At 47.1% G+C, this 9,495-nt stretch overlaps 1 long non-coding RNA gene and 1 pseudogene across 1 annotated transcript; one reads left to right on the top strand and one right to left on the bottom strand.

Moving 5' to 3' along the window:
* The first annotated feature begins 877 nt into the window (after window positions 1-877).
* Window positions 878-3,707, top strand: LOC139027510 (uncharacterized; annotated as a pseudogene).
* A 55-nt stretch (window positions 3,708-3,762) lies between these two features.
* Window positions 3,763-8,126, bottom strand: LOC112081037 (uncharacterized). The gene is made up of 3 exons (XR_002896285.1): window positions 7,990-8,126; window positions 7,345-7,681; window positions 3,763-3,799 (listed from the first exon to the last, which is right to left on the bottom strand). It is a non-coding gene; the product is annotated as an uncharacterized lncRNA (long non-coding RNA).
* Window positions 8,127-9,495: the final 1,369 nt, after the last annotated feature.

Raw genomic sequence — 9,495 nt, 5'->3', positions numbered from 1 at the left:
CAGTCCTTACAGAGAAAGGAACAGGAGGACACCACTTCAATTCAGCTGCTATGGCCTGTGGGGGGGATGGAACATCATAAAGGTAACGAATGAAACTCGAACTGAGGGAGGGCTTCCTTACAGTCTCAAACCTTGTTCCATGTTAGCTGAAAGTGTGCATGTGTGGAGTCAGATTGGCAGATTTCTTTATTGTTAATTGTGTTATATGGCAACAGAGATGGATAGTGATGTTATATTCTGACATCATTTATACGAATAAGACTTTTGAAGTTACAGATTATTCGTGTGTGTATATTTGTGTGGACATTGATGTCATAATTATTCCCTCTCGTTTCTCCTTTTTCTCCCTCGTTTTGCCGGGCCTTCTACCTCCCAATTCCTCTTCTCTCTTCTCCTTTCCTCATCATGCTCCTTACCTCCCCCACCCATTACTGATCCTCTTCTCCTTTCCCTCCTCATTCTCTTCCTCCCCACCTTCAGAACACTGGCGGCGATATTTCATCATCCTTCGTTCCCCCTTCCCTTTCCTGATCCTCCTTTCCCCTCTGTTCTGCCCTCTCTATCCCTCACATTTTTATTTTCCCTCACTCTTCGGTTTTTGGTCCCTCTACTGTTCTCTTACTTATTGTTTCTGACCCCTTTACCTCCCTCGACCCCCTTTACCTCCCTCTACCCCCTTTACCTCTCCTCACCCGCCTTACCACCTTCTAACCCACTCTACCACCTTTACCCACCTCTACCCCGCTTTAAGCCACCCTCTACCTCCTTTACCCTGCTTTACCCCCCTCATGACCCATTTCCCCTTCTGGGCTCTTCCGTTTGTTCCTCATCTCTCCGTTTTCTCTCCATCTTGCCCCTTCCACCCCTGGCGGGTCAGATGCCAATGCGCAGTGGCGGAGACGGGGGGGAGAACGAGGAGAGGAGGATAGACGCCCGCATCCCAGCACTTGTGCAGAACGAAACGACAGGCAGACGGTGAAGAGCACTATCATGTTTTATGTCTGTTCTTTTCCCGGGTTCTCCTAGAACTCTTGTTATGTTGTCCTCCGTCCTAGTAATGGCAGTCCTTTCTTCTCCTTATGGCTGTGTTTGTCATGTGTCTTTTCCATCGATATTGGCTATAGGAAAGTGTGTGTGTGTGTGTGTGTTGTGTGTGTTGGTGTGTGTGGTGTGTGTGTGTAGTGTGTGTGTGTGTGTGTGTGTGTGAGAAAGAGGCTGTCAGTTCATTGATATTGATCTACATATAGCTTAATGAATGGGAGCGTGCTGTAGAGTCATCACCAATGGTTGCTTTATACGGTAGAAGATTGTAGTGCCAATGTGGTGTGTTTTTATACGATTACCTGCAAGTGTCATCTCTGTGAGTTTGTCTTTCTTACTTTAAAAAATTATAATGCATGCATATTCTGTGATCGAGCAAAGAGCTGCTGGGCGAGGGAATTGGGCTGTCAGTCCCGCTTCAATTCACAGATGCAAGGCCAATGATTCGTCCGAGAGTGAAGGGGGAGGAAACTTGTTGCTCCACAAAGAGCAAGAAGTCCAGGTTAGTGTAAACGTGATGTTTGAACTGCACACTAGGTTGAATTAGGATTTTTAAGTGTCACATTAATAATATATACTTTTCCCACATAATTCACTAATGTCATCAGGATTCTTCCCTCTGCCACCAACCCACCACTTCAACTCATTCAACACACTGACAGTACTCCTCCGCCCACTATACCGCTCACCCTCGCTCCCAGACAGTCCACGGACATTTGGTGGTAGAAATATGCCATACAAGGTTGGTGTGTGGGGGGAGTGGGGGGTGACACGAGGATGGCCAATCCAGGGGCAGTAGGAGGCTCAGTTGTAGGGAGCTTGGGCCAATAAACTGAGGCAGTGGGAGAGACATCGACCAGGACAATCGATCTTCCTTCCCCGAGTCCTCTCTGCCTCCCCTCCAGCGGGCCAGTTTAGAACTCTGACTCTGATGTGATACCAGGACATCGCCCATAAGCAAGGAGAGGGGGAACGGGAGAAAAGGAAAAGAGGAGGAGTGGGAGACAGAAGGAGGAAGGAGAGCAGCAGAGGGGGGAGAGGGGATGAGTCGTTGCGGAGCATGGAGAAAGGAAGGAATGGAGGATAGAGGACAGTCCTTCTCCTGAGCTACCAGGTCCTCCTCATGCCTCTTCTCTGCTCCTGTTCCCTCTCTCCGCGGAGCAGGGATTCAGCCAATTGACAGCATAGTGGCAGGAAGTCCTATTTCTCAACAGGACTCCAAGCCTCAGGGTGGCAAGATGAGTATGGACGGCCAGCGCTGAACACTGCTTGGCACAGGTGGCGAATCAGAATGAAACTCCAAAGCTAAGCGCAGTGCGTTACCAAGGCAACTGCGGCGGGGGAAGACTCTCCCCACGGCAACCCCAACATTCCACACCCCCCTCCACCACCCTTTCTCCTCTCACCAGCGCTGAAACCCTTAGAACTAGGGGGGGCAACAGCTGCCTCAGAAGTCAACGGTAGAGGAGAGAGAAAATGAGAACAGGTGAGAAACTATGGACAAACAAACGGCTTCCTCCTCTCTGTTACCCCAAACCAGCCCCTTACCACTCCCAGCCCCCGCCCCACCCCACCACTGACAGCCGCCAACCGGATGGAGGGAGGCCCGCAACCGGTGCCAGGGAGCTGGGCTACCACCGGTACTCTGGTAACCACCAACTCACCAGCCGCAGCAACCAACCCCCAGTGCAACAGCAGCAACTGCATCCGTCTACAAACCCCCCTTTCTCCGTCATTCGTCTCCTCCCACCCCCCTTTACCTCCCACACAAGGAGTACCCCCAGGTACGCTGTCGGGGAGGGGACAGGAGAGGGGGGCGGCCGGCGAGAGGGGGGATGAAGGGTGAGTATGGGGGGAGGGAGATAGGTAGGGATTCTCGGCTGGTAGTGGTAGTAACAGCAGCACTTCTGGGTGGGGATGGGGGGTCTAATGGGGTCCAAGGAGGGAGTTTTGGGGGGTCAGAACGGCGGGAGTACCCAGGCTGGGACCTCAGGGTCTGGGAGAGACCCCCATGGGTCTGGGGAAGAGAATTGGACCAGGGGGGGGCAGAGAAAGAGAAGAGGGATAGAGATAGAGAGAGAGAAGAAGAGGAAAGAAAAAAAGTTTCCTACAGAATCGTATGAGAATCAGAACAAGAGTTTGGAAGACCCACGTGTTCGGGGAGGAAGGGGGCACCCAGAGACAAAGAACGGGGGCGGTGGGGCGTTTGGAGGCCAGATGAAGAGGCGGGGGGCAATGTAACCCAATCAATAACCCCACGATCCCCAGAAGCCCAAGCTCGACCAGTGGGTTTACCTGCAAGCCCCATGCTAAACCGCGACCCCCCTTCCTAGCACCAAAACCAGTAAACAACCCCAGCGCACCCTAACCCTACCCTCCCCGCACATGCCTAAAGCACTCCAAACGAGACTACCCCATCGATGGACCGGCACAGGACAAGGCACAGTCCCGCCCTCTGACCAAGAACACTTTCCACAGAGAGTACCCTCCCTGGGGGGCCAAAAGGACTATCCCCCTGGTTGGTCCACCCTCCACCGGCCCAGCCCGTGAGTACCCCAGCCAACTCCGGTATGACTTCCAAACCTTGGCGCGAGACCGTACCCAGGTTGACCTCAGATTCCCCACCTGCCCACCCCTTTCCAGCCCAGCAGCCAGAGACAGGCTGACCCGAGAGAGGGACACCAACCGCGAGAGTCTCTCTGGTACAAACACCGGTGGTCCCTGAAAATCACCTCACCACCATCTGAGCTTCTACAACCTGGAAAAAACACCACAATGATGAATTCTCTACCTAACCAGGCCAGTCCCATTGAATTAAGTAGCATCAGAAAACCCCATACAAATAAAATACAATGATACAACAACCATAAAACAACACATTATTTTACAGGACACGTTACAGTGCACCATCAATCATAATAACACATGCTGTACACATATCGAAGGATAAATATTGAACAATAACATCAACATTACAACTACAGTTATAGAGAATTCCTTGCAATGGTGGACTGATTAACCAGGCATGGCTTTGAGTGCATGTACAAGTCAAGGATCCTCAACACAGCGATGCTACAGGAAAAACGATATCTGACTCATATCACACTTCAATACTGAATGGATGCATTGATGAGTAATACACCGCAGTTCAGTTCATTCTGAAGAATCACAGTAAAAGGAAAACTCCACCCAAAACTATATTTTGGTATTTGTTTCATTAGTCCATTGTTGATATAGTCCCAAAATTGATATAGTCCCATTTTGATTCATACCGCCAATTCAACAATGGACTACTGAAAAAAATAACAAAATATAGTTTTGTGTGGTTTTCCTTTAAGGACATGGAATCTGTACACAGATGTATAGATACTGTTGTGTATCACAATAAACACATTTGAAAGAAAATATTGTGTGCACAGATTATTCCCTTATGTTGATGAACATTGGATAATGTACAGCACCTTCCCAAAGCAATTGGATGTGTGTATGTGTTCTAGTCTTTATCAGCCTATCAGAACCCACTAAGGTGTTGTTTAAACCTGGGTCAGAAAAAGTTTAAGCTGTTATAGCCATCTCCGGGGCTATACAAGAGCCACATTAGCCCCTTACCTACAGGAGCCCAGCCCCAGCCTCAAACCTGCAACGGGGTTAAAAAGAGCCCAGCCCCAGACCCAAACCTGCAACGGGGTTAAAAAGAGTCCAGCCCCAGACCCAAACCTGCAACGGGGTTAAAAAGAGCCGCAAACCCAAACCTGCAACCGGGGTTAAAAAGAGTCCAGCCCCAGACCCAAACCTGCAACGGGGTTAAAAAGAGTCCAGCCCCAGACCCAAACCTGCAACGGGGTTAAAAAGAGTCCTGCCAGACCCAAACCTGCAACGGGGTTAAAAAGAGTCCAGCCCCAGACCCAAACCTGTAACGGGGTTAAAGAGTCCAGCCCAGACCCAAATCTGCAACGGGGTTAAAAAGAGTCCAGCCCAGACCCAAACCTGCAACGGGGTTAAAAAGAGTCCAGCCCCAGACCCAAACCTGCAACGGGGTTAAAAAGAGCCCAGCCCCAAACCCAAACCTGCAACGGGGTTAAAGAGTCCAGCCCAGACCCAAACCTGCAACGGGGTTAAAAAGAGTCCAGCCCCAGACCCAAACCTGCAACGGGTTTAAAAGAGCCCAGCCCCAAACCCAAACCTGCATGGGGTTAACAGTCTGATAATTCATTCATAGATTTAGGGCTGGGAATTGCCAGGGACCTCACTATACAATATTATCATGATACTTAGGTGAAGATACAATATGTATTGCAATTCTCACAATTCTATGTTTTGTGTATCGATACTGTGATTTTATTGCGATTTGATGTTCCAAAAATATTGCTCACCATATCTCTGCTGCAAAGACACAAGAGAGCATGAGGAAACGTGTTTTGATCAGTCACGGGAAAATAATATTGCAATATTGTAAAAACGATGCAATACGATATATCATCAAAAATAATATCCCTATGTAACTGATTTCCCCCCCATCACTAATAGATACAGGTAATTGACCATGACATGCAACATATATGTCCAACTCATTCACCCCTTCATTCATTAGGGTAGTAGACTATGAAATGGAACAGGTTGTACAGGTCCAACTCATTCACCCCTTCATTCATTAGGGTAGTAGACTATGAAATATGACACAGGTTTTACATGTCCAACTCATTCACCCCTTCATTCATTAGGGTAGTAGACTATGAAATAMGACACAGGTTMTACAMGTCCAACACATTCACCCATTCACCCAGTCAAGCTCATGTATACTGAATGAGGATATAAATAGAATAGTGACACACTGGGTGAAATGAAGGGATATATTTAGCCAGGTAGTTAGCACTGACAATGAAGGCCCTTGTCTTCAACCCATCGAGCAGTAAACACACAGATTCAGTGTGTGTGTGTGTGTGTTTGAATTATCACAGGTACAGTAAATCCGATGGTGGCACCATTACTACATATATTAATTATTAGTGCATACTGCATATGTTGACTTATTCATACACTCACACACTGTATACAAACAGTTACAGCTGTTAGTTACAGATTCACACAGAGACACACACAGTGTATAGTCAGTTAGCATGAATTCAACATCAGGTGAGTGTGTGGGACCGACTCGCTTTGAACCTGGACTAAGTGCCACAAGACTCTTATCCTGCTGAGCTAAAGCCTAGGCATTAGCCCGGAGAGCTAACACAAGTCCACGTCTCAGACTAGGCTACTCATCAGTCATCAAGCTATCTTGGTTCACAGAACCCCCTCCTTTACATGTGCAATGTGCATAGCGCTATAGTGACTTTTCCCATAGACATGTTGTCTACTATATTGCAATAGTTAAAGAATTCACAATTCCACACACTCAATGATAAACATTGAGCCATCACTTGTACTACGGAATCAATATTTGGAAAGTGTAGGCCTATGGGACCAATGTAAAGCAGAGGAGGGAGGCTATGGATCCCAATGACACATAGATACTGTATACAGTACAGTCAGTGTATATCTTAGTCACAGGTGGCTGGCTCCTACTATTCATGGATTCATTTGCTGGTCCCTGGCTGTGGTTCATCAACACTAAAAGKAAACACATTTACCATAGCTTATAACAATCACACAATGTACAGCAATGGTCAAACACAGACACACACATATGTGCACATTAACTGTTCCTCGCTCTCACACACATGAATGCATTAAAATGAAATATGTGATGCATCGCAGCATGTCTTTGGCCCGTGTAAGTATGCAGTTACACAGCTCACATCACCGACAAGCAGACACCGAGAAGCAGGCACCGCACGCAACGGTTCTCTTTCTTTCTTCTCCCGCTACTGTTATTGATACACAGGCAGATGCGACCGGCTCTGCTATTCTGTACAACAAGCGAGCTACATCGGAATAGACTAGACCGACGATGTAGACGCTATGTGTAACAGCACATATAGGCTAACACTGATCATGCAGAATTTAATGGGTCCTGTGTCTATATGCCTGTTGTGTTTCTCCCATAGCGTACTGTTTTTTTTTCTTCATGTCTTGAAAAAATTATTCGGAATAGAATGGCGAATGCCATTCTTCACCGAGACGCCTTTTCTCGTTGGAATGTGAGTGCGTCTGTTGTGCGTTGTAACCTAACACACATTTTATCCGGGCATGAATTACACATAACGCATGATCGTTAACGCACAAAGAAAGGGGAGGGAAGACACAAACGTGGCCAACAAGAATAGCAAAAATATATAAGCATCCATTTTCCCTTCTCCTTACCTGATATCCAGCGATGCGTGTTCCCTTTCACTCTCCCTTTCTTTAACCGTCTCTCTCGGTTTATACTGTACGTTGACATGCACACATAGGGGCAGCACGCGCACCTATAAACAGAGGCTGCTGGATCATATTGCAACGGTTCCGCAAATAATGCAGAATTTTCTCTCTCCTTCCCAAATCGTTGCAGGAAAAAACGGGGTGCCGCTGAAGACTGTACGAATTGATGCGTACGTTTGCCACTTCCCCACCCCCTTCTCCCCCTTCCTCCGTCAAGACGACTTGCACTTTTTGCCGTCGGTACAGTCACAAAATCTACTGAGGGCGAGCAAGAGATGCACTTCGAGGAAGAGAGAAAGAGAGGGAGAGAAGGGCGTGATTTGCATATTTTTAAGGAATGGGGGAGCGAGAAGAAAGGGAGGCAGGGAGAAGGAAGAGGCGCAGAGGGCCAACACTCAGAAGAGGGAGGGGAGGGGAGGAGAAATCCCTTTTTCAGTTTTGTCTTCCCCCACTCCAATGTAGGATCATCTTAACTGTGCATTCGCCTACTATAGGCTACTTTTCCACCTTTAACTGTGCGTTAGCCCACTATAGGCTAATTTGCATGGATCCTTTATACACACAATAACTCAACTTACAGAATCTTACCTTTTCTCCCTTCGTTCTAAAACTTCTCCCCATCATTGTATTGATGGGCACATGGCTACAGCATGCAGCCCAACGTGTAGTCAAACAGCATCGAACTGCATCATGCCATTATAGCCTAGATAATAGTGCATTCTCAAAGTTTCNCACATGGCTACAGCATGCAGCCCAACGTGTAGTCAAACAGCATCGAACTGCATCATGCCATTATAGCCTAGATAATAGTGCATTCTCAAAGTTTCAGTGTCCATTCTATTCATGCCAAGAACGGGTTCTTCTTTGTGTATAAACCTTTCCCCTAAAACCTAGGCCGAGGCCTACCCCGTTTCTTCTCCTTCCACCTCTCTCTCGGTCTACCTCTCTCTTTAATCTGCCCAGTGTCGGGGGAGCTAGCTACAGTGTGTCCAGTCAAGCGGTTCTGCAAACCCCCTCCCTACTCTCTCCTTTCGTTTTTTCTTCCCCCTTTACACAGCCCCCTGTCCCGTCTCCTATTGTGTAGTAACCATAGTAACCATGTGGAGGAGCGATCTACTGCGCTTGCGCGTCTTTTACCTTCACATAAAAAGGCCACGTCTCGCGCTCCCTCTGCTGCTACATTTAGAACATGCAATGGATATACCTGCAACAATTTATATGACAGTGTAGGTACAGTTGATACATTGTTAATATGATGCAGCTTGTCACTGCATATAGTGCGCATTACACTTGACCGCCACGCCAGGGGCTTATTTAGGAGGATGCAATTTTACAGAGCTTTCAGATATTGAACAAAATTATATATTTAATTAAGAATGAGTAAATGTGGCAGCCCAATGCATTTCTACCTGCAAAGTTCTAAACGTTCCATCGCATTGAATGTGCCCCATGTGAAAGTAGTGACATAGAYAAGATGCAGTAGCCAATATAGCCAGCCTAAAGTAGAGCTTTCATTTTAATGATTAAAACAATATATATATATATATATCCCATAAAAAACACGCAGATACAATTGTGGCTGATGTTTACATCATAAGTGTTCATATCTTTATTGATTGGAGGGTTTCTGTGGTAAGCTTTTACATGTAGGTGGTAACAGACAATTATGTGGCAGGCTTTTAGATGAAGTGGTAACTGAAAGGTTGCCAAACATGGAAGGACAGAAGGAAAGGGGAAGGGTTGGGCAATTGAGGAAATTGAGGAAATTGAGATGAGAAAACTCTTTGAGGTAACGGGGAGGAGAAAAGAGGGATGGAAAAGAAGTCTTATTCAGTCTGTCTGTCTCTCTGTCCTTCCAAACATATGTCTGTCTGACCTATCTATCTGAAGGATTCATTGTAGGCAGTTATGTATATCTGTCTGTGGACATCTGTCAGTCTGTCTGTGCCCTGCAATGATGTGTATGTCTGTGATTCTGTGTCAGTGTCCGTCAGCCCAGAGGAGTCTTAGAGGGCGGCGGGGTTCCGGAAGTTGTGCCCTGCGAAGCGAGCCTGGTCCCCTAACTCCTCCTCAATCCTAAGAGAGGATAAAGAC

The sequence above is a fragment of the Salvelinus sp. IW2-2015 genome, unplaced genomic scaffold (genome assembly GCF_002910315.2).
Source record: "Salvelinus sp. IW2-2015 unplaced genomic scaffold, ASM291031v2 Un_scaffold16687, whole genome shotgun sequence".
Lineage (NCBI taxonomy): Eukaryota > Metazoa > Chordata > Actinopteri > Salmoniformes > Salmonidae > Salvelinus > Salvelinus sp. IW2-2015.
Note: the sequence above shows the minus strand (reverse complement) of the source record. Positions and strands in the feature narration are given on the sequence as shown.